The following is a 26409-nucleotide window of genomic DNA, read 5'->3' as shown; positions in this document are numbered from 1 at the left end:
TACCATTATATATAGTGGGTAGACCTGGGTAATATATTACCCATATATTATTATATGGTACACCTTTCTGGCAATTCGTATAGTAAAGGTATGCAAGTTCGTTTCACTTAAACCTTGGTATTATCCAGGTCTACCTACTCACTGATGAGACCTCAATAAAGGTCGAAACCGGTCTAGGTAGTGACCTCTCCTCATAATGTAAAACAGTAATACATCTCCTAGGAGCTGCGTTTTACATTATGAGAAAATATTAAGGATAGTGATGGAGCTTGTTCCACCTTTGCTCTAAGTTGCCCTAGTGTTGTACTACCAGGTGTTGACTTATGCTTGGACTCGCCAATAGTTCTTCGGCATGAAACTCTTAGATTTCGGTCTCTGAGTTTCGTATCCGGCTTTAAAATAATGAGGGATTTATTATCCCCTTAACTTAAATAAATTTGTTGTTAGTTTATTTTTTTAAAAAATAAACCTGAATTTGCAGTTATTGAAATAGGATTTGATGAGTAGGATGAGGGGTGTTCAGAATATGGCTTGAAATAGTTTAGGAATTAGACTGTGGTTCCAAATCTTGTCAAATGTTTTGGCCATGTCCAAGATCACATGGAGTGTCCCAAAGATCACCAATTGAATCCTCGGTTGATACATTCAATGATTCTCGATCTGTTGTATTGTGGAGTGTCCTTTCCTGAATCTGAGCCGATCATCTGGGATGATTTGGGTATTCCTCGATGTATCTTGAAATCATAAAAGGATTGTGCATTTGGTGACTTTGCCTATGCAGGCAAGTAAGCTATGGAGACCACCACATTGTTAAGCACCATGCTTGACAATCAGCTGGAGCCATGGTTTTGTGGTAATGGTATCTTAGTTGCTTTTATCCCGGATGAGCTGTTTTATAGTAGTACTTGAATTTCTAAGGATCTTAGTGCATTCTCAATTTCTTTGATTGTAGTTATGCAAGGGACTCTGCCAAAATTTTTGTCGAAAGCTGCAGGGAGTTGATAGCGATATTGTTGTCTGTAGTGAAATGGTGTGCCTAGCTGGAGTATAATGGGGGTTATGGTCTGGGCTGAGGTCTTTGACTGCTTGTATTTGGCAGTTGTGCACTACATTTTCCAGTATTGCCAATCTAGTGCTGCCCTGATGTACCAAATATAGCAATACTATGCCACAGTAGCGAGTAGGTTCTGTGGGAAAAATCACTGCTATGTCCCACATGATGGCAAATATTTGAGGATTTTGCCATTGTTGTTGGTGAATCTACTGTTCCAGGTTCTGTGTTTAGTATTCAAATTACAGGCAATTATTACTGTTTTTGTGCATTTACGAGTAGTATCTCCTCTAGACCAGAGTCAAAAAAAAAGCTTTTTGTTTGGAGAGTTGCATGCAGAGATCATCAGGTGGCCTGAGTTTGCCATAGGAGTTTTTACCCCCATTGTTTTAAGGTTCTTGTGAAGGGAGTGGTGACTACATTATGGATTATGCCTCTTCTGATGAATATAGTAGTGTCCCTGCCTCTGGCATCCAGTCTGTCCTTGCAATATGGGAATGTAATTCTTGTCTGTGGAGTTGATGCTTGGAGAGAGTACATCTCATTGATAAGAATGGTGTCTGCTTGCAATCTATTGCAAATGCCAGTTGTTTTTTTTTCCCAAGCCATTTGCTTTCCAGCTAATAATCTGTAGTGTGGTTGGCCTTCCACTGCGCTCAGCCATTGAGAAGTGTGGAGAACATTGTCTAAATGCATTTCAGAATGATTTCTTTCACTTCTTGTGTGGGATTGGTTTGGCTGAAGTCTGCTGCCATTTCTCCAATGATGGCTGACACATTTGTGTTGTTATTAAGCTCGTTTACTTGCATACTGGATGTCGGGTTGTTTTGATCTTGTTTTGGGGATTGCAACTTCATAGTTTTCTTGGTTTTGGAGGTTCTAAAAGAGAATGTAGCTTGATGGGTAGCCATAGTTTCCATTAGCAGAAAATTTTGTGCTGAATGATTCAGATTATGCATAAGTTGAGATATCTGGTTGAGTGAGAAATGCGAGTATGGGGATATTCTTTCTTTCTTTAGGATTTATGTTGTTGGTCTCCATTAGAATAGAGATATCTCTGACAGAGTGTGGGTCCCTACAATTAGCATATTTTGCTGGTTGTGCTCTTAGTGTTTTGCAGGAGGCCATTGCGTGTTTTTCTCAGCATTTCACACAATAACAATCTGCTTTGCAGCAACAGTGACTGTGTCGAAACTGTTGACAGCAATTACACTGTAAAGTTGTTGATTTCAGTTTCAAGGACTGTGTTTTTATGACTAGGTCACAGACTGTTTGGAGATCATGTATATGTTATTGGTCTTTACTGATTTCAACTAAGGGGTATGGAGTTTTGTTTGCTCTGGCATATGGCTGACTTTAATTGGGTTAAAGCCTCTGAAGATTAGTTGCGATTTCTTCTGTAGAAAATTGACTCTTATTCCTTCAAGTAGAAGTTTGAGATTTTTTTTCACTATTAAGTGTGAAAGATATGGCAACTATATCTTATGATATGGCAAATATATGTTATCAAGGAATCTGATAAGATCTTGGTAGTCAGTAGCTGTTTTAAGTAAAATGCATATTCCTTTATCTTATTTGTAGTCTTGATAGACTAAAAATACTTTTCTTTTTTTTTTCTTTGTTCCTTGGAATTCCTCATGATATGAATCTCACTCTTGAGGTGTGTCTGGGAGGGGATGGATTACTAGCAGGGGGGGGGGCCTCTTGTGGTGTCCTCAAGATTGAAGTTAACAAGTAGATACTGAAAACAGCTGCCAATTTTCTGCTGTTGCTAATAAATGGTTACTGTAATTATCTGAGGTGTCTTCTTTGGCATCAGAAGAGGGGAATGTTTCATAAAGCTTGACCTGGCTGGGCCAGTTGGTGTCTACAACTTTTCCAAATAGCAGAAATTCATTAAACACTCAGTTGAAATCCATCATCTATTGATGCTCTCTCTCTCTCTCTCCATTATTTATACTGATATGACCATGCTGATACTATTGCAACATTCTAAACAAGTACTAACAAATTGACTTCCTGTATAATGCTCATAATTCTGAATTATTCACTAACCAAAACTCATTTCCATGATTCGGCATTATGCTATTTCAAAACGCAAGATTAATAAACTCCAGCAGAAGTTGGTTAAAAATCACAAATAACAAGTTTGCACCATTTAATTACAAAACTAACAAAAAATTATTCGAAGAGAATCGATTTTTTTGTTCGTAGTTAGTGGCAAAAGATGGTGTTGCGTATTTAGCGGTGCTGTATGTAGATCAGCGTTTCTCAAACTTCAGACATCCGCGTACCACTCCTTAAATTTTCATTATTACCAAGTACCCCCCTATCAAAAATAATAACAAATAAATAAAATATATTTCATTGTAAATGTCTATTTTATTTGAATTTAGATGTACATGTAAACAAAAAATGTGATTTATTTTTAACAGAACAAACTTTATAAAGATACTATAAATTTTTACTTACTTGAAATAATTTATCATCAATGAGAGGAGTGAAATTGCTTATGGCGAGATAAAATTTCAGCAAAATTTGGCTCTATAGTTGTTAATTTCAATCTCTGATGCCGTTCGTTTATTTAGTTCATGTATAATGTGATTCCTCTTCTTAATATCTACAAGGGTTAAAAATTCCAACATCGCACAGATATGAACTTGGAAATAGAAAAATGAACCTTAGAGCTTTATCTGTTAATTCAGGAAACTCATTCTGTATATGTAGCCAAAATGATGATAACATATTCTCGTTGTATTTATTTTTTTAGGAAACCATCAGAAGCTAGTTCTAAAAGTTCTTCTATTGACGATGAACCCTTTGGCATAGATTTGTTGATATCGAAAGGGTATCTTATCCACTCAATATTAATGCCCAATTCAGGGATATACTTTTCTAGATTCATTTGTAAGCTTTGTAAATGCTGCATGATAGTAATTTTTCACATCATCAATCTGTTCATTTGAACTTGCAAGCAATTCATGAAGAGATGGAAACGCATCAAATTCTTCATTACCAACCCGCTTTTGTCATAACTTCATCTTTGCCAACATGGCATTCACTTTATCTTGGACATGAAATATAGAAATTTCCTTGCATTGTAAAGATAAATCAAGACTATTTAATACAGTAAATATATCTGCCAGGCATGCTAATTGACTGAGCCATTTCCAATTATGTAAATGCTTTTTCAATTCAAACTTTTCATCAAGAAAAACTTGTAGTTCATTCCAAAGTTCAAATAAACAAGTAAGGATTTTTCCATGAGAAAGCTAACGAACATCGGTATGGAAAAGTAATTGTGTATAGTTGCTTCCCATTTCTTTGCAAAGTTGAGAGAAAAGTCTGACGTTTACAGGATGGCCTTGAATATAATTTATAATTTTTACAGCTTCATCAAGAACTTTTCTTAGGTCTGAAGACATCATATGTGTAGCCAAAGCCTCCCTGTGTATGCAGCAGTGTGTCGACTTTGCATCTGGAGCAACAGCTTGCATCCTAGAAACAAGCTCTTTTTTAGATCCAACCATGCATTTCACTCCGTCTGTGCTTATTCCAACACGAATAAGTATAGACTTTATGCATCAAAACAATTTTGATGTATATTCTTGCAAGGGTTGGCAATATAAAAGTTCGTCATGAATTTTTTGATTTTTTTTCGTACCTAACGAACACTAGAAGATTTGCAAAATTTGTAATGTCAGTGGATTCATCTACCTGCAATGCATAATAACGACTCTTACGTATATCGGATAACAATGTTTGTTTTATATTTTCTGCCATTTCAGTGATTCTTCGATGAACAGTACTATCTGAAAGGCAAACCCGATCAAAAGATCTTTTGGCATTATCCCTGATCATAATTTCTGCCATTATTTTTGCTGCAGGCTTGACCAAAGTTTCACCAATTGTTTCCACTGCATCACTTTTTGCTATTAATAGTGACACACGATATGAAGCTTCTAAAGCCTTCATATTTTCACCTCATGATACGATCAACATCACTTTTTGAGATTCTTTTAAATTTTCTAGTTTATTTTGAAAAAATTCAACAGGTTTGTCCTTGTATTCATTATGTTTCGATTCAAAATGACGATTTAAATTAGATGGTTTCATGCTTTCATTTTTCAAAGTTTCACTGCAAATTACACATAATGGAATAGGTTCCTCTTCATTTCCCGTCCATGAAAATCCACATTTCAAGTAATTTATATCGTACTTACAAAGTTTTCTCATCTTCTTCCTAGTTGGTTCTTTAGACATGTCAGACAACACACCCTTATCAATTTCACTTGATCCAGATACAATATCAACGTTTTCTTGTTGGTTACAGCTACTTGTATCTGCTATGTTCCTCTCTTTTGTGCATTTTAAAAATCCAGTCTTTAACCAATGATCCATACTTAAGAATTTAAAAGCTAAAAAAATTACCGTATTTAATGAACAGTCCTTCAACAAATGGCTAGTGAAAGCAGAGCTCGAAAAAGACAGCAATGGTATGCCAGTAGAGATAAAGCAGTTATGAAGATGTTCATATGATTGGTGCGGTATTAACAAAAGATCATGCTATTAAATGACAAAGGCAAGCCAACAGTTGAGTTGAAATGCTAATTCTCTTCAACCAAATTCCTTATATAATATCTGAAACACATTCACTATATATTTCTTAGTTTTAACACGTTCACTCAAACAAAACCATATGTTGCCAATGCGACATATGGTTTTGCTTGAGTCTATACAACATTTTCTGTGAGAGGGGACATGCAATTCATTAGTTAGTGCCGTTTTTTTCTCCCAATTGTCTCTAATTGCACTGTTTGTTGAGAAACATTACACAGCCCTGCAGATGTCTCTGTACCTTATTCAGTGATATAATAGGAACGTTTTATGATCTCGAACTTAACGGATATATTAAATTTTATTCCATGCGTTAATGATGCATAGCCGAAAATTGCCATGGACCCCCCCCCCCACACACACACACCCCGAAGACCTTGGATAGTAGCTTAGTGCATAGTCGGGGAACGAGGTTCGGCAAGTTATGGCCCGCGGACCTGATCTTGCCCAACGCTAATTAATGTACGGCCTGCGAGCTAAGGATGATATTTAAATGAATTTCGTGTCTGAATCATGAACCTGCTGTTCAATATCCATAGTGTTAAACGCAGATATGCCCATTCGCTTGCGTATTGTTTAAGGTCGCCTTCGTGTCACATACATGTAGTTGTGGCAACGACCATATACTGCACTCTCGTCGCCGGCTCTACCACCTGTTTTAACATAATATATTTCATTATATTAAAAAATAAAAAAATAAAAAACTTATGTCGTCTCTAGAAGCAAGAGAGAAGTTTAGAGTTTAGTAAAACACTATTCTCGCTTACTATTATGTATTATTATCGAGAGCTTTTTTTTGATTAAATCGGTCAGTAACGTGAAAGCTAAAAAGAGGGGATTAGTAACTACTTTCACTCCATATGAAGCATTTGTTTTCGGAGATTAAACACCATACCAAATTTTTGCAAAGAAACAATTAAACCATTTTGCATTAAAAAATCCAAAATTCTTTGCCTATGTAGTTCCCCCCCCCCCACTCTTATAGCAATGTAAACATTCATATGGAGGATTTTCAGTTCAAATAAAATAATGAACTGCTGCACTTTATCATAACCACCAGAAGCAGAGTTATCAACGGAAAAACTAAAGGAAGAGCAACATCCGTTACTTCTTTAAACAGATATCTACTGAGACAAATTCCTTGCCAGTCATTCGGTTAAGGATAGAAGGCAGTTGGACAGGATGTTTCGAAAGCTTGTTCGAAAGTATGCCATTTCAGGAGGGTAAAACTGTGATCCTTTGAGAAAATGGCTTGAAAACTTCATGGAAAAAGTACTTTTCTAATGCAATCTGAAGTTAATCTGGTCATATGGTACACAAGAACTGGCGATATGTCAGAATTTGCTTAAGTACCTTCCCTAATTATGTGCAGTTTATTAATTGGAAAAACACGCAAGCATTTCTTTTTAAGTCACAATGCTCTGCAACTTTCGTTATTCTCTGAAGATATCTACAGTTAGAAGTTAAATTTCTGAAAATTCAAATATACAAATTTACAATATGCTGTGACAGATCCTGAGGAGTACGAATGGGTTCTCCTTCTTTCAAGAAATCTGAGCCCGAAATTTAAATGAATTTTCAGTTGATTAACAAAATAGGAAACCATCAATATGGTGTTGAATTACAAGGCAAATTAAAACTTGAATAGATGTCATTAGTGAACAACCGAAGTCTACATTAAAAACAAGAAATGTTTAAAAAATTAATAATGGAATTATCTACTGAAAAAAAAGCGATATCATTAAATGATAGTTTTTTTTTCCCCTTCTTTTTCCGGAAATTTTGGACCCACCTTCTAGAAGTTCTCCCATTTTAAGCTTTTTTTTTCTTATTGTGCTGTCAAATACGGGGGTGGGGGGTGGAACTAATCTTTTAAATATAATGCTTGAACTTTGTGATGTCACATTCCAAACGCATTTAAGTGTAATTTATTTTCTAAAGAATATGATCTTGTCAATTTTAATAGCAATCCTCTAATAAGTCTATTTTAATCATTATGACCCAGCACAGCAATCATTCATGTATCACAGTTATATGGTACATCCTTGTGTTTGTCAATTTTCTCTACTTTTTCAAAATTTTTCTTCATGCCGCTTGCCTTCATGTTCATTGGATAACCTGACTTCAATCGACATAAATTTTTTTAATACCAGCAACGTTACTAGAAGAGAAGTCGGTATGGTTTAGGGCGTCAATATGGATTTCAATCGTCATTTGCGAGCTTGCTCTTTTGACCACCCGTTTCATGGTTTCTACTGGCACCACCACAGCGCTCTTGCCATGCTATCAGAAAAGTGCCACTGCGAATAAACCAAAATAATCTTTGTAGTCAGCTATGTTAACAAAAAAGTCCAAAGACCAGTCCACGCCATCACATCACACTTCTAAGGCATTTTTCACTTGTACTCAAGTGAGTAGAAACACAAGTCATGAGATGAGAGCGAACAAAACTGGGGTAAGGAGTGCACGGGGGGGGGGGGGAACATATTGAATCCTATCTCAACCTGCTGCATCAAAATGCTGTTTGATGAGTCACAAACACTTATGTTAAAACTTTCCTGTAATTCGTATGGTTTGAGCATGAGAATTTTAGTGTTTTATATAATTAAAGTATTACATATCTATTAAAACCGGAAAAAATAACTATATTGTTTTATCATTTTAGTTATAAAATGCTGTCCTCTTGAAAATGGAGTAAATGGTAAAAAAAAAATAAAATTAATCAAAGTTTTCTTCGCATTAGGAGTTTTTAGTGTGTGTGTGTGTATATATATATATATATATATATATATATATATATATATATATATATATATAAGATAAGCCGAAATTTGAAACGTTTTTATGTCACGTTTTTTGTCTCTTCATTCTTTTGAGCCAGATTAAGCCGAAATTTGAAACGTTTCACGTCCAACAATGTGTTTGCCTTCATGAGACAATTTGTTGGACGTTTCAAAACAATGAAGAACCGGCTTACCAGCCCGGAACTCGGGGGAGGGGGGGAGCCCTCCTAGTATATATAACCTTTACCAGGACTTTTCAAACAGAAGGCGAGTTGTCTCACACGGGAGTGGTGAAAGTGTTTTACCTCACGTGAACTCGGGTTTTTCATCTCGCTAAATAAACTGAACGCATTTAAGTGCAAATTACTATACGCAATTTGCAGCATAGCAAGTAATCATAAGGCATTAAACAGGTTTATAAGAAGCCAAGTTACTTGGCTGTGACAGAACACTAAGTCTAACACGAAAGAGATGAGATGGAAGATTACATACATATATACATATGACTGATTCAATTAGTAGTGCCACAGAAGATCACAATGTAAAATCTGAGAACGCTGGAATATAACAAATTAATATGGAAGAAACTCCTGACAGGAAGCTAGTAATAATGTCAACTTAATTATGTATCACTTTTATGGTATTCTTCTGACATCCCTTGAAAAGTACATATCAGGAAATTATGATGAAAGCTGTCTGGATATTAAATTGATGTCACGTTATTAATGTAGTTTGTCATTTTCTTTCTTGTTAAATATCTAAATCATAAGTTATCCGGAAAAGCTTTCCTCAACACACACACAGCTATAAATCCTGGATGAACTCGTTGGCCTATATAATAATGCTAAAACTGAATCTGAATTAAAACTAAAACCAGTTTAGCGTTAAGTCATAAAATGGCAGCGCCATTTTTGCTGAACTCTAAACAAGAAAAAATGAATCAACACCAACATATTACATTGTTGGTTGGATAAAGATTAATATTTGTAAATTTTATGTTTAACTAATCAATTTCTCCTTATGTGCCTGGCTTTCATTGTAATTGCAGTTCCTAAAGAAGTCGACATCAGCACTAATAATGCAATAATCAAATAAAAGCCATTTATCCCTCTATGACGGGAAGGAATGGGAGAGTTTGGAATCGGAAGTACAAAGGGATTTTTTAAAAAAATATCCACAGAGATAATGGAAAATAATTATAAACAGTTTCTCATTAGGAAACTAAAGTAATAATCGACTAAAATTAACACACGTGAACCACAGTAGTAGGTTTTTTTATTACGTAAATATTTCGTCCTAGGTATCTTAGAACATCATCAGCACAGTAGAACAATACTAGGAATGACACAAAGGATAGAGTGCGTACGTACAATGGAATCCAAATTGCGTGCAGTGGCGCGTTGCGGCTTGAACTTAAATTAGATTAAATTAAATTTAAATTAAATTACAGTTAAATTATTTTTACACAATTTTGATGGTACCTAGGACGAAATATTTACTTAATAAAAAATCTACCACTGTGGTTCACGTATGTTACTTTTAGTCATGAATTCTCCACAGGTTTCTTTATGTGATCAACAGAAAGTAATAATCGTTCGAAGACGACAAAGATCGCCGTCTTCACGTTTATAAAAGTACAGAGGTCATCAATTCCCAAACACGTTAAGTCGGAGAAACCTATGGTACGTGAATGCAGTGTGGGTTCATTTACTTTTCCTCATAGTAACCCTTGATGGTACAACCTGTTGCTTTGATATTTCCAGATACTGTGAAGGACTAAGCCCATGTCTCGTCTTCCAGATGATAACTGTTTCACAATAATAGATTCAACTACACATTTGATTCAACTATACATTTGCGAGTTAGTAATAATTTTAGTGTTTAGTTCAACGACTGCTTGGATGAGGAGAAATGCTTTAGCATTTCTCCTAGTTCCATTAATACATGAGAAATGAGACCAAAAGTTTGATAATGCATAGGCCCAATATACTTTAATCTGTATATTTTCGGGGTTTAATCTTAAAGATGGATATCCTGGCTTCACACTGCATCCATTTTTTTTTTTTTTTTTGGTCTGCATCGTTCATTTCCAACAGAATCAAGAAGTTGCACCTCCCAATCCTTAGAGGAGGAGGGACATCAGGCATAGTATCCGGATCGGTTAACAAGGTCTAAACTCGGTGAAACTGATACCATACGTAATGTCTGTGAAATGGTATCATTTCACAGACGTTAAGCCATCTCTTTCGACCTGCGCGACACTTCAGTCTTGAGATACGTGTAAATATGTTCGAGACTAAGGAACAGTCAATTCTCTACCTTCGCTTAAACATTGCACCTGTCACATTCACAAGTGTGGCTACCATGAAAATGTTACACGACGCAGTCTTCAATTCTCGCCATTGGCGATTTAAAACGCTGTTGGAGCTACTTTTTTCTTCAATCCTCGTATAACTACTATTACTCATTAACGAACGTGCAATATAAGAACGTACATTTTGTGAGACTCATGAATCTACTTTCTTTTCCACTCAACAGCTTTTTACAGTCACTATCATTAATAAGCCACATCTGAGGGCCTTTCTAGGCACTAAAATTTTAACTATCTGAATAATAATAATTGTAATCTATAAATTCCAGGATTCTAGCTGCCGACTGCGTGGATAACAGCGTATCTATTTTCCAACCCAAATCCCACTGTTAATGTATGTGCTTTATCGGACGGTGTGAGATCATTTACTAGAGGCCTAAAGTGGATTGAAAACTTCCGTTTAATCTCCACAGAACGGGGCTAACAAAAAAAAACATTGATTATACATCAGTCTAGCACCTTTATGCCTTTTCACTTTTTTCTCAAGAGTGAATATTTTTTTAGCTAGGTGTCGATTTATTCATGGCAGTAAATATAACTGTTTGTTAATTTATTCACTAAGCCTTAGTTGCAAGCTTGATCACTAAGTTCGAAATAGAGGTCAGTCAATTTTGTCAAGCCATGCTTTAATTCCTGAAAGTTTAGACCAACGAACTGTTTTAAAATAAACGCTTCTTATTCTAATTATAGAAATTATTCGATTTACATTCGTTATCGCGAAGAAGTGGTGAACAGGATTCAGAGGTGAGTGACCAAGATATTGTGGCAGGTTTGTGGAATGCTCTCCGTGAGAACAGATTGAAGGTTTGTGGGCTTCAAAAACTAGTTGATAGGCATAAGAGAGAGAGAGGAGATATGACAGAAGCATAAGTTATTAAAGGGGTTTTATAGGAGTAATACAATGATTTTTCAATACAGTGCAGAAGGGGAGTGAACGGGGTCATGTCTGGAAATTGGTTAACAAGTGTGTTATACAGCTAATCCTCCCCCTGGAGATTGGCGAATGGATAGATTGCATTGTCAGAGGTAGTTGTGAGTGCTTCATCTGTGAATTAGTTTAAGGAGAGGTATAATAATAGGTATTGTGTGAATAATGGCTAGTGTGTCAATATAGGGTTTCCATTAATGAGTCTTCTGACTCCATGAAGATAACCATGTAATAATAAAAGAAATAGCGACATTCCTGCCATGGTACCAATCTTATCCTTCTCGAAATTTCCTTATCCACGGTTGAAATGTACTGAAATGGATCAAATACGTAGTTTGTCAAATGGATTATTAACCGCTTATGTTCGAATTAAACACAGGCGGTAGTTATGAAAGGCGGGGGGAAATTTTGTGGAAGGTCACATCGCTTATTTTCTTGGGTTAAAACAGTGTTTAAAATTAAAACTGCTATTAGCTTTAAACAGCTGTTTAAAGATTAAAATAACAGTTTAGTTACATAGCATTCAGCTACTAATATTGAAGAATGCAGGAAGATGGTCTTTGATGTTCGATCAGACAAAACTCCTAGATTAAACCAGTTATTATACGGGCTAAATGACTGAAACAAAATTCCCAACTTCCATGTCCAACATGTGGGAAGGTTTCATTTTCCCACATGAAATCCTTCATTGTTATTGTTAAGTACTCGCATGAGCTTCATTCCGTAAATATTTCTTCCGGTATGTTATGTTCGCATGTTAGCACACTTAAAAGTGACGCCCGTATTCTTGACACTTCCTGTCGCCCACGAAATGCGTGCTGCACGTCATTAATTACATAGCCTGTACTTTGAACTGTAACTGAAGTATGTATTCCTAGTGAACTGAAGATTTTGGAATAAATAAAAATTTAAAGCGGTGTCTTATGAAGCATTTCCTTACAGACCTGGCAGATCCTGTATTAAGCACGCGCACGTACACACACACACACACAAACGAAAGATGTGTGGTCCAAATTGAACAGCATTTCAATGCTTATTTAAGCACCATAGCTGTGCGTCTCAGATATGAATATTACCGCTTCTCCTCTCCAATTTTTTTTATTATTATTAAGGAGAGAGAATCCGCCCCCTCCCCCAGGGGAACTGTCTTTGGATTAGAGCAGCGAATTATCACACATTTTGGTTCACGTATTAATCACATTCAAAACATTAGTATTAAAAATCATATAAGCCGGTCTAACTGATCGAGTGGTTAGCTTATTACTGCTCTCCAACAGGCTTTAGATTCAGATCCAACCATGGATATGGATATTTGCGATTGTCTTTAGGTAAGATGAATTTTGTCTGGTGTAAGACCATCACACTGTTTATCGAAAGCCTGGAGTGTATAAAAAAGTCCATGTTTGGTCTGTACAGCAAACTTTGTGGATTATGTAAAATAAACTCCTTATCCGCAAAGTGGTACTATAGGTTTACAGCCTTTCGCAAGAAGTCATTAAAAAAGTCGGCGTTAGCGAACAAAGAGAAATGTATATTAAATATGAGACACGTTCCAAATGTAATTAATGCCTCCCTTAAAGCTACCCACCCTAATGATGTTGGAGGGATAGTCTGTCTACTATGAAAATAAACCAGACTTGAAACTATTCTCAACAAAATATTTCCTTTTTCAATATATTTTCTATTCTACGTAACAAGTTTGTCGAAGCCATCGTATAAAATAAAACTCAGCGTTGCTTGTTTCAGAACTATTTTCAGCTGTTTATTTTCAAAATACATATTCTTTAGATGCGTCTAATTTCTGAAATAGCCCGAAAGACCGGGCTGTAGGGAGAATGGTCTACAACTTCATATCTTTGCAGCCGCTGAAAATGCTTGTGTGAGGTCTCGTGCTGCCATGTTCCGGACGGAAGTACAGACTTCTGATTATTTCCTAAACTGAATATGCATGTCAAGTGTACTTTTTTTTTTTTTTTTTTTTTGAAAATGATAAACAGATCAAAGAGGGGGTTGAGAAAATGGTTCCCAAAACAAATCTCATGAGTTTTCCTATGACGGCGTAAAAAAAATTTGAAAGTGAGAAAGATCATTTTCGTAGTTTGAAATCTCTACCTCATGCTGAGAAATAAACTATTTTTATTTATTTACTTCATTACCATTTGTTTTGGGTGGTGACCTATCATAATTGAGGTATTACTTTTGGAACGTCTCCCGTAATACTTTAAACCCCTCCCCCCCAACACACACCATTAAGACGGAACTTCCGCGATCCCCAGGCAACAATAAGCTCTTCCTGCATGACCTGCGTCACGCGTTGTCAGGAACAAAAAACATGACGCGATTGTTTCCTTGGTAAAATGTTTTAAAAAGGTTTTTGGTATGCAGTCCAATATTCGCCTAAAATATGTGCACCGAATTTTGTGTGTGTGTGTGGAAACCATACAATATTTCAGCCGTGCATAACTCTGTTGCAGTCTCTATATAAGAGGAAATAGCTTTGTTTGAACGGAAACATGGGAATGTAACACCTATTATTTATCGTCAGGTCTTCTTTCCTCTCCTAGGAAAGGATGATTTGGTGTCTTTGATAAGCTTAACTGTAATAAATTTAGTTTAATCATTTATCCAAGTGTGAGCAAACAAAGTTTGCGCCTGAAAATATCTTCAGGACTGGGGTAAGGTAGTAACAACACCGGGAAACTCGTAGCAAAGGTGGATCAAGCTACCATCACTCCTATCTCAGTATCTCCCAAAATGCAAAACACATCTCCTTGCGGATATGTAATATTATGCATTAAGGGAAGGGACACTACCCAGACTACTTTCGACCTTTACTGAGGTCTCTTCAGTGGGAGCCAGGCCCAGAGTGGAGATACCATAACATAACATCACTGGCCAGAAGGGTGAAGCAAGATGCTTTTATTTCTCGTTGTCTGATAGGGAGGACGAATTGAAGGAAAGATTTACGAGCTGTGAGCTCGTCCTGGGGGGGGGGGGGGAGCACGGAGATTAGTCATTGTTGCAAGTATTCAGGATGGCTTTTGGCCTCTTGTATTTGAAGAGGTCAGTTTCATCATAGTTTATCGTCTGTTTAACTAGATCGTTGGGGTGTGTAGAGATCTTTGAAAAGAATTTTTCCGCTGTAGTTAGTAGGAATGAGTAGATGTAAGGGATGTTTGTATCTCTATGCAGTTGGACGATCCTTACAAACCACGGTGCACCCAATATCATGCGCAAACACTTATTTTGCACTCTCTGTAGCCTGAGGATGTTGGTGTTGGATGTGTGGCTCCAGGCTGGAGATGCATATGTCACTATGGGGCGGATCGTCAGCAGGTAGAGGAGTACTTTGATTCTGGTATTTAGTTTGCTTTTTCTATTTATTAGAGGGTAAAGTTGTGCAATGGTTTTATATGCTTTCGCGCATAAGGCTTTGATGTGTGGGTTGAACGTTAATCTTTTGCTTAGAATTACCCCAAGATATTGTGTTTCTGTTTGCCGGGGGGGGGTTGGTGTTGAATAGATAAAGGTCCCCCTTGGGAGTTGCCAATCTTCTGGTGAAAAGTATCACTATAATCTTTTGGGGATTCACTCGTAATCTCCATTTGGAGAACCATTGTTCTAGTTTTAGTAGGTTTTCTTGCAGTTTTTTTTTTTTTTTTTTTTTTTTTTAAGGGACGAGATGTGGTTGCAGAGATCTAGCAAGTACTGCTGTGTCATCCGCACAGAGTGCTGAGATGGATGACATTGGGTTGTGTGGGATGTCTGCCATATGTATCAAGAATAAGATCGGTGTCAGTAGGGAACCTTGGGGAACTCCCGCAGAGAGCCATCGCTGACTTGAAACTGTTCCGTTTATTTTGACTTATGTATCTGTCCTGGAGATAAGATTTAATTAGGTGGACGATTCTTGATGGTATGCCTGCTGAGATGAGTTTGTGTAGTAATCCGAAGTGCCATATCTTATCAAAAGCTTTTCCTATGTCGAGAAAACTGCTCCAGTGTGCTGGTGCCAATTGTAGCCGGTGGTGATGTACTTAGTTATCCTATGAATTTGTTGAGTAGTACTGTGATGTTGTCGAAAGCCAAATTGTTCCTTTGGAAGGATATTTAACTCGTTTACTAAGGCTTGGAGTTTGGAGAGGATGATTTTTTCGGCAATTTTGCCTAAGTTTGAGATTAGGTTGATGGGTCGATAGCTTTCAGGCAGGTGTGGATCTTTACCTAGTTAATGCACTGGGACCACATCTGCGACTTTCCAATAGCTGGGGAAATAGTTAAATTATGGCGTTGATTATTGTGGTGAGATGTACGACAGCTCTTCGGGGCAGCAGTTTAATTATTCTATCTGTTATGCCATCTGGGCAAGGGGCTTTTTTATTCTTTAGAACTTCATAGATTTCCGCTGGTGAGGTGTTTGCAGGTTTGTTTTTGCATGTGTCGGTGAGTTTTAGTGCATGTCTGACATGGAGGTGGATTTTACAGACATGCTTGATGTCTAAGTTGTCGTATGCAGGGCTACACTGTTTTTCTAGGCTTCAGCTTTTTCTGCGTCCGTGTGTACTAGGCCCCTGTCTGAGTTGAGTGGGGGAAGATATCTGTTTTTGTTTCTGAGGCTTCTTAATATGTTCCAGATGGAGTGTTCGCTCGGTGATATAGAGGCTAGTTTGGCTTCCCATGTTTCGTTCCTGCGAGCTTTCAGTGCTTCTCTAACTTCATTGTTCAGTTTTTTGAGGATCTTTTTGTCACGAGGTGCACGGGTGTTGCGATGCCTTTTCCTTGCTTTGTTTTTGTCCCTAATTAAATTCATGATGCCTTCGGGTAGTCGGTTAGGCTTAACAGTGGTTTTGGTAGAGGTGACAACCTTTATGGCTGTGTTGATTTGCTGGATCAGGCTTTTGACAGCAGGGAGGCAGCAGTTGTTCTTGCTTTCCCAGCTGGAGCAGGATTTGATTGTGATCGGATGTCAGCTCGTTTAAAGAGTCTAGGCTATACTGTAGCTTAATATTTTGAAGGATAGCAATGTCAAGTATGTCAGCTGTGCCATACTTGACATTGCTATGATGTGTTGGTTCTGCGGGACCTGCCACCACTGCATAGTTTGAACTGGAGTAGCTGAAGAGGGTATATCCGTTTCTGTTGGTAGTTTTGCTGTTCCATGCAGGGTGTTTCGCATTTAGGTCACTAGCAATGATGACTTGCTCTTTGTTGCCCAGGATGGCATCCAGATCTGAATGTAGTAGATTCTTTGATGGAGGGTTATAAGCTGCATATAGTGTTAGTTTTCCAGCTGAGGTTGTGGGTACTATTCCTGTGAGCTCTAGATTTCTGGTTGAGGGGCTGGTTACAGAGTGGTGATCATTGTAGCTTTTTATGAAAATGGCGGTGCCACCTCCTCTGTAGTTTATTCTGTCGTTTCTGTGGCGGAGGTATCCTCCAACTTTGGGGTTGTCTGCTGGTCTTAAGTGAGATTCATTTATTAGGATGATGTCTGGGTTGTATCTCACTGCGAATTCTTGGAGTTCCAGAATCTTGTTTCTAAGTCCGTTCGCGTTCCACGCGATGATCTGTAGGGAAACTGGGGTGCTTTTGTTTTTATGCATTTATGAGAGCTGCTAGGATGGATTGGGTTTCTTGTAGAAATCTTTTTCTGGAGTCCGATGTAGGGTTAGATTTGCAGTCTTGCAGCATATTTGCGAGGGAGTTTGTAATGACGGCTACTAAATTTGGGTGGTATTGTTCCTGAGTGGCCTTTGTTGAGCGGACTACATCTGCGTAGGTCTTCGTCTGCCGTTTGTGATTTGCTTCGATCGGGGCTTCTGGTTGCGGCAGTTGGTTCTGTATCGTGTTTTGTCGACTTCTGGTGGGTTGAGGAGCTGGGGCTACTGCTACTGGTTTTTGTAGATTAGTAGAGGGAGCAGATCATCTGTTTTTTGGGTGTTGTATACATCCTTTATAGTTTGCTGGATGCGGACGCCGGCAGTTTGCACATTTAGCCGGGGTGGATTTTGGCTTGGTGCAGGTGTTTGTGGGGTGGCTCTCACCGCATTTTAAGCACTTGTATTCAGCTTTACATAATCTCTGGGCATGACCATACTTTTGGCACCTGTGGCACTGTCCTGATGAGGTCCCTTTTTTTTTTAGTGGTTCTGGGCTGATTTTTAGCCCGCAAATTGATGTTAGATCATGTATGTTTTTGTATGCCAGGTGGATCTCTACTAAGACGAGTGGCATCGGACTTTAGTCTGCTCTGGTCATTCTGCTGACCTTGATGGGTGGTAGGTCTTGGTAGTAGAGATCGGCGGCTGTCTTCTGTATGTACTGTATGTGCTCTGATACATACATATCCACGGAGAACTACCTTCAGGCTCCTCTCGGAGTCGAAGGTGAAGGTGTGGTATTGTACACCTTTATTGTCTAGCTCCTTTGTGAGTCTGTGGTAGTCCATTATAGTGGCAGGCTGGATTTTGATGCCATCGTCTAAATTCTTTGTTGTGTATGCTATCTGTAGACTAGTCATAGTGGCCCTTAGTTCCGTCCACCTGTTCTTTTCTCTTAAGATAATTGGGGGCAATTTCTCTTTAGTGAAGGGGGGGGGTCAGAGTTGTGTCCGTCTTCTTTCATACCTTCATCTGTGGGTGGTTCTGTTGTCTGTGTTTTGCGTTTTTTCCGCGGGTGGGTCTCTCCTTGTTCCTGGGGTGGGGGGGATTGGAGCCCACCAAATACAGTTTTTCTTGTGTATTAGCACTATCCTCGCTTTCCTCATCGTCCCTCGTTGCGGAGTACTGGAGTACAGGTTCAAGTAGCCTGGCCATTCCACTTCAATTTTTTTAGTAGGCTTAGCGCCGGTCCTTTGTCTAGTGTTTCTATCAGGGCGTCGGTGTCTATTTCGGTCATCATTACGTCTAGTAGGTTTTGATGGGGGAGGGGGGGGTCACTTACTAAGACTGAAAATTAATAGCAAAACCTTACCTTTCGCTGAACGAATCTCAATCAAAAACCATTCCTCTGTATCAAATACACCTGGAAAAAAGTTTTCACTATCACTTACGGTATCACTCCCGACTCAATTCAAAAATCAATCCTAAGAAGGATTTAATGTTTAACACGTTCATTGCCAATCACGCGATGCGAGTTCTCACCAAACGGCCGATCACGCGTTATCGCGGTGGACGTCGCTAACTAAATAAAAAAAATTGGCCACCACACGAAATTCCAATTTTCAGCTTGGCAATGAAAGTGTTAAGGCATCTATTAAGCTGAGTATGCTTACTGTTTATCACTGAATCAATCTCATTCACTCATCACCTCTCATCACTACGCCAGTGGAGATACCAGGCAGAAGCAATGGGAGGTCATCTTTACCTATAGGAGTTGCCAAAAGGTGTGCCACCTTTTTATTAAATTACTCTGGATTTAGAGAAAGATGTTGAAAGTTTATTTTTCACTTGGTTAGACTATAATAAATTTAGTTTAATCCTTTATCCAAGATACTGAGATAGGAGTGGTGGTAGCTTGGTCCACCTTTGTTACGAGTTTCCTGGTGTTGTACTACCTTACCCCAGTCCTGAAGATATTTTCAGGCGCAAACTTTGTTTGCTCACACTTGGATAAAGGATTAAACCAAATTTATTATAGTCTAACCAAGTGAAAAATAAACTTTCAAAAAGCTTGACTCATGAAATTAAGATCACCGGGAGGGGGGGGGGGGAACAGGTGAAACGATGACATTTAAACCTTCCCCTCCCACAGTATTCTGAAAGTCCAGTAGTCACTAGAACTAGATGGTAAACAAAAAAGAACTTTTATGTTTCTGTACTTTTGGAACCCTCAAATACGAATTGTATTTATTTGGGATTAATTTCCACGAAATAATACAAGATCATTATTCAAATTCTTCGGTTTCACAAAACACTATGTGAGCTCTTTTCAAACACCCTGTTATATGAAGGCTGTAAGAACCCAAAGATCCACAATGAAAGCAAATCTCTCAGTCGGATCATCGACGGCAGAGATTTTCCAACCTATAAAATAAAATATTTCTCAGACTCATATCACACAGAAATCAAACAGCGTCTTGCACCAAGACTTAAGATCTTTAAATTAAACCCAAACACGCAGGCGTGGTGGATCTAAGTGGATCTGTTTCCATGCTCCATCTTGCAGGTTCGTATCTCTTGATCACTAGCTAGATTCGTATCACTAGTCTTCCAGTAAGCATCACCCTGCTTACTGGAAGGCTAGTGACTAAAAAGTTCTATGCTTTCTAGAATAGAATTTCTGGATTATCGAAAAAGACAAAACCGTTAGCCAGTTTCTAAATGGTAGCCACTATATATCACTGTTATTCGAAAAGAGCCAGCAGACAACCACTGCAGAATTCTTTCCACATTTGAAATCTTCCTCGGATTGCAAAGTTTTTTTAAAACATTTAAATTTTTTTTTTAAAAAAAAGGACTACTTCTAACTCAAACGAAGAAAAATATATATTTTTGGAAAAAATATGCTGGGGGGGGGGGGCACAACTTGGTACATGTTACCTATGAATAGCTTCGACCGGAACCAACGCACTCGAACGTTGCAGTAGCCACGATTGACAATTTATATGTAAAATTCAAAAAGCGCACTGTGATAATAAATCGAGTGGCCAATTTATTAGAAATATTCATTTAACAGCGTGTTGGACCACCGTGACCCTTCAAAAACATTCCTATAGATTCAACTTCTTTCTGGTCTTAGTTTATCGGAAGATTTCTTTCTTCCTCCCCCCTCCATTCGAAATCCATGGAGCGAACAATGAAAAAGTTTAGTAAAGATATACAAATTATATTAAAATTTACGATAAATGTTACATTCACCGACGACAGAAAATACGTTATAAGTATGAAATAGTAAAACGTACAAAATAATACAGAAATCAGGGACTTAAATATGGGAAGAGATCCCGTTGGACAATGATTCGATACGCATCCATAACTACTTCAACGATGACGATGTAAAATTGATTTTTTTTTGTGTGTGTGTGTGTAATTTTTTTAACCCCATTCACTGACACCCTAAACGACTAATACTAATAAGGATGTAATATAGGTTATGATTAAAATCACTTGAGGTGCGATTTTAATCCCAAGCCGATGCGAAATTTGATTTTGTTTAAGACATACGCAACTAGAAGCAAAATAAATTTCCATAAAATTTTCCACCGGACGTTTTGCAACTAGTATTTACTCGTATAAGTCTACATGCAATGCTATTGAAATAGATACTATCAAAATCTTACTTTTTCCAAGGGCTGATGGACAAAAAAAAGAAAGGGTCTACTTCTCTTTAAGTTCAAAGTTTAAAGGAACCTGCTGAGGTAATCCACCGCATTATAACAAAATGGATTACAAATTAATGTCGACGATATTTATCTATGACGTAAGTCGTAGTTCATACAATCTCCCGTTTCACGACTGTTGATGCATTTATTAACACAAGTTCACTCACTATTCAATTCACACAATGCAAATTTGTGTTAGTATTTTAAATAAAGTGACCCTGTGAAGCATGATTACAACTCTCCAGCGATTTATAAAGTTTTGTGAACTAAACAGTTTACTCGCAAACGCTTCAAAAGTAGTAGCACTTGGTTCAGAAATTCCTTTAGAAGTGAAGGAATAGCTCCGAAAACGTAAAAATAATTTAATATCTTCTAAGTTTGCTGAAATATCTCCGGCAAATATTCTTTACACCATTCAGAGACAAATTATATGCGCGCACGCATATTAAAACGACATTTCAAACCCAGTAACACGACAGGAACTATTAAAAAACAATGTACATGAGTGGAATGACAATTTCGACTATGGTTGCTACTCTCCCCTCCCAACATTGGTTTGCGATCTTATCCTGAAGAGTATGTTCTCAACTGAGCGAGAAACCAGCAGTTTTTTGCTGGTTACTCTGAATCCAACTCTCTTTCACTATCTTTAAAATATGCTGATAATTAATGATACCTCCACAGTAAATCCAACTACCACCCAAGAGAAATCGTCGTGACATGATTTGTAGCAGTGATATCAGCACCGCGTTCTGCTGGAAGGGGGGGGGGGGGTTCTTACTTGCATGTATTTGACTAGAGTTAGATGTAATATAGGTGCATGGGTGAAGCCTTACAGTACCGTCAGTCTTAGTTTGAACAGGAATTACTTAAGACAATGGCAAATAACATTTAGCATAACACTGCTAAAAAAAAAAAAAAGAAAGAAATATGTGCTATATGTTTTATGTCCACCAAAAAAAAAAAAAAAAAAAAAAAAAAGTAGGTAAATAATGATAGTCTATAAATAAACTAATGCAGTAGTTCGTTTATTTATAGATTATATTACCTAAATAAACTACCTAGAGTTTATAGTATTAATAAATAAATGTTTAATATACAGGTAAGTTAGAAAGTAAAGAATTATCGGAACTGTCAGATGGAACCTTGGCTTCTATCTTGGTCAGTGGCAGATTACCCATTAAAACCCCAAGCCAAGACATTTTCCTATAGTGTTTTAAAATAGATTAATGTTTTCAGTAAACATAATAAAAATGTTGATTATTTTAAGCGAAATTTTTTTCAAAACAATTATTACGTTTTAATACGTATTTTGAACAGCGCGCACTATCTACGCTTTAAATTAAACCGCATTACCAGTGTCGGCGGACGGCGCTGTTGACAGCTTCGAGGTCACGAAAACTGATTGCATTGCCGAAATAGGAAGTTTCGCCTGGTTGCTCCTTAACTTCATTTGTTGTTGAATCGTGTAAGAGTGAGGTGTTTGTTTCAAAAATAACTTTTTAGTGTGACTTTTCGTGTTTTCATTATTTGAGTGTAGTGCAAGTAAAAAAAAAAAACTTTGCAAAATTGTAAAAAAAAAAAAAAAAAAAAAACTGATACATTTTATTTTAAAAAAATAAACAAAGTTTTATTATTTATAATCCTTTAACAGGCAGAAAAATCCATAAATTCAAAAAATTCAAAAGTACAAAATTTCATTTATTTGCCACCTAACTTTTACTTATTTATTTTTTATTATTTTTGGGGGGGACCCAAATATAATTTGCCTAGGGACCCAACTATCCTAAATCTGCCACTGATCTTGGTAGATATATGAGAAACATCTATACGCTCTATTTGCAAAAATTATGAAAACAGGAGTGATACAATGACATTCTGACATACCTTGATATAAAAAAAAGAAGCCAAAAAGGAAGTGATGGTTACGGTTGTTGGATATTCTATTACTCCAACAACAAAAAGAGAACGATACTCAGCCAGAAATTGTCGGTGAGAACTTTAAAGACCCTCCCCCTCCCCCCGAATCGAACATATCAGCAACAAAATTGATACAAAAGTTATCTTTCGTTTAAGAGTTCTTTACACATACACAACCGGGCACTAAAATTTTTCTGTGTTAATATTACGACCTCCGGGTGACCAGCGGCTTATATAAAAATCCTTGTTATCAACAAAAATTAAATTTGTTTCAGTGTGGAAAAGAATATAGATTTTGAATTATAAACAATTATATTGTTCAATGTGTAATAACTAATAACAAATATTTAATGCGATGCTCAAAAAGTACTGATGAGAAGAATTGCATGAAGGTTGGTTCTCGTATGCTTGCCGTATGAATCTCATACGAATATGAGTGCATACTACAGTGTAGTGTTATGGTTGTGTGCAAGACAAACGAAAGTTAATGAGCAGTGAATAACATTTTAGACACCATTTATGAGAATGCTATTCATGAATTTTTCTGCGTCGGGAAAAAACAAAACAAAAACGTCATCCATGTTTTAAAACGAATTACCAAATACAATTATTGCTCTCTCATAAAAGCATCTACTGTTAGTGCGCCAATATCGGAACAGAGAGAGAGATTGGCTTGGCTGCCATGTAAACGTTTTTACTGTTAGATTGTAAACATCACCACCGGCAGAATCAGATAATCCTCATTTTCCCAACACCAAGGACCTTTTTTTTTTTTTTTTTCTTTTAACCTGCTATCCCTCTAAATGCATATTTAAGTCTTAGCTCTCTGCTTTGCTACTCCGACCATAACCTTCTAAACATTTCCTTTTATGTTTTCCACGGGCTGATTAGTTTCCGCTCTCCAGAACCAAACATCTGCTCGAACCCAGTAATTAATAAAAATCATTGCTGGAATAAAATCACTGCTTCATCTCCTCTCCGCATCACCAAGCCATGTCCAAGACCTGGTTCTCCAAAAGTGTACCAAAGAAGTCTGAGAAAAAAAGAATTCCCTTATCTTACATTACAACTCGTAATAATAATACATAAAATCACTGATAAATCCAAAGATTTCGTAGAGGCCAAATGCAAAAACTCATCTCCTGCTTAAACGGCAGTCAAGCCAAATGGTGTCATAATCGGACTGAACTTCTGGTCTTCTCCTTGTTTCTACCTCTTACTTCGCATAGGATCATCACCTAAAGAAAGATCAGAACTTTTGCCATCGCTCTTTTTCTCCAATTTGTATAAACGTCCGTGCCAAATCTCCCGCTATACCAGTAACAGCTCACCTCATTCCTCCTCTGATCTTTTGCTGAGGGATATCAGAAAAATCCTCAGCCTTAATAATATGTATCACTACGAGAGTAGCGAAATCCGATACGGTTTTACTACTCTCGTCTGGAGAAAGATGCGATTTTTCTTTGTATTTCCAAGACATCTGATCAAGTCTGACATGGTCTTATGGCATTTTGTGATTGGAATGTAGTTTCCCTCTTTGGTAGTTCACTGCATGTAACGGTGCAGGATTTTCTCAGAAAGCAAAGAGCCCTTGCTTACTGAATACTTGCACTCTTCGTCTTATACTGATGACAGTACATTCCATTCTTCTTCATTCCAGAAACCATGTAGTGCTTAGATGATTCAATCTTCAAGATACATAACCAGTGTCCAAAACCACTGCCTTCTTGTTCGCTCTAAACAATATACTTTTTCTGAAATCCGTCCGACCCTAGAACACTTTAAAAGATCTATTCACTTTATATATGTCACCACTCTATCAATAATTTCCTCCAGTCCCTTCCCACCATGTTGCTGCACTGTCTTTTCTGTATTTCCATGGATGCTGCTCCAGTGAACTAGCCGCTACCCTTCCTCCACTTTGTCTAATCATGTACTATCCCGAGCAGCTTCCCATATGCAGTTCAGCTCCAAGCTACCATCTTATGGTTTCCCCACGGCGTTTTCTAATTGGAATGTAGTTCGATAAGAGCTCTACAATTATCGAACCAACTTTTTATCTCCCTTCATTTGGTATATGCCTCTGACCTTTGAAACAGTCTTCCCAATTATTACGACTACTTAACCTTGTCGCGTCATAAGTCTTAGAACCTCTCGTGTGTGGGGCTGATAACAAAACACTGATCGCCTTAGCATTTTCAAAGGAGTGTGTGTGTGGGGGGGGGGGAGATAATCGAGTAAATTTCAACGTTATCAGAACACGATCCTATATTTTTTGGAAGATCATTTTTTCTTACTTTTGATACCAATTCTTTGGACTTTCGCATCTGGCATATCCTAGCAAAAACGTCACACCTACACGTTCTCTTAGATTCTGGGATTTTTTCCCAAAAAACTACTTCTTGAATCAGTGGCGCACCCAGAGGGGGAGCGAAAGGGCCCTGGCACCCCCAAAGAAAAAGGAAAAAACAATAGAAAAAGTTTCCAAAAATATTTTCCTAATTAAAATTCATTTTTTTTAATTTATGTTGTGTCGTGTCTTCTATTTCTTTACTATTTATGAATTAGCGATCATTGCAGTGCGATGCATAGTGTGTATTCTCAAATCGTCTACTGAACTCGGCTCCCCCTCAAGATTAAATCCTGAGTGCGCTAGTCTTGAATGCACAACTCTTGAAATTTTATAAATTCCAAATCCACGACCTTAGAATACTATTCACACAATTAGAGTAGTGTACCCAAAAGCTCTCTAAGAATGCTCAATTGTATCCATTAGTCGGCTTAACACATGATTCCTCTCATTAAAAATTGGGAAAAATTTTCAGTATACTACAGGAGGGGGTAAAGAACAAGAAGTGATCATTGGAAACTGAGTAAAAGTGTAGTTAACAAGGATACGGAGAGTAGATTTTTGCAATGAGGGCGGTGGACAAGTGAAATGAGTTGCCCAGGTGTCAGTGCTATGCCGATAAATCTAAGGAGAACGATAGGTATTGTGTGAAAAGTTGTAGTTTGAACCTCTTGCGGCGAGTCATTTGACGCATTTGTGGGAGGTATGACATATTGTAAATACTGATTAGTGGATGATCTCCCGCGATGAGTCTTAGACACCATGGAGATAGCTAATTAATAATAACAATATTGGAAAAAAAAAAAAAAAAAAGGTGCATTTATATATCATTATAAATAATATAAATGCACCTTTTTAAGTCAAGGCTGGCCAAGAGAATGACGTCTTCACTCTTCAACTAAGGCTGTAGGTTACATAACCCACTGTAGCATGGATATTTGTGAATGTCTTTAGATGGTAGATGATTATCTCCTGATGGAAGACCAATACCCTCCTTATTGGAGACCTATAATAGCTTGATAAAAAGTTACGTTTGATTTCTGATCAGAATTCTCTAATTATCGCTA

The 26409-nt window shown here is 37.5% G+C and overlaps 1 protein-coding gene across 2 annotated transcripts in view; it reads right to left on the bottom strand.

Moving 5' to 3' along the window:
* The window catches only part of LOC150095403 (filamin-A-like), a 640838-nt gene that overhangs the window by 481874 nt on the left and 132555 nt on the right, over positions 1-26409 (bottom strand). The window lies entirely within an intron of this gene.

Source organism: Typopeltis vanoorti, chromosome 20, assembly GCF_054136105.1.
Source record: "Typopeltis vanoorti isolate ZY-2024b chromosome 20, IOZ_Tvanoo_1.0, whole genome shotgun sequence".
NCBI classification, from domain to species: Eukaryota; Metazoa; Arthropoda; class Arachnida; order Uropygi; family Thelyphonidae; genus Typopeltis; species Typopeltis vanoorti.
This window is presented reverse-complemented; position numbering and strand designations above follow the sequence as displayed.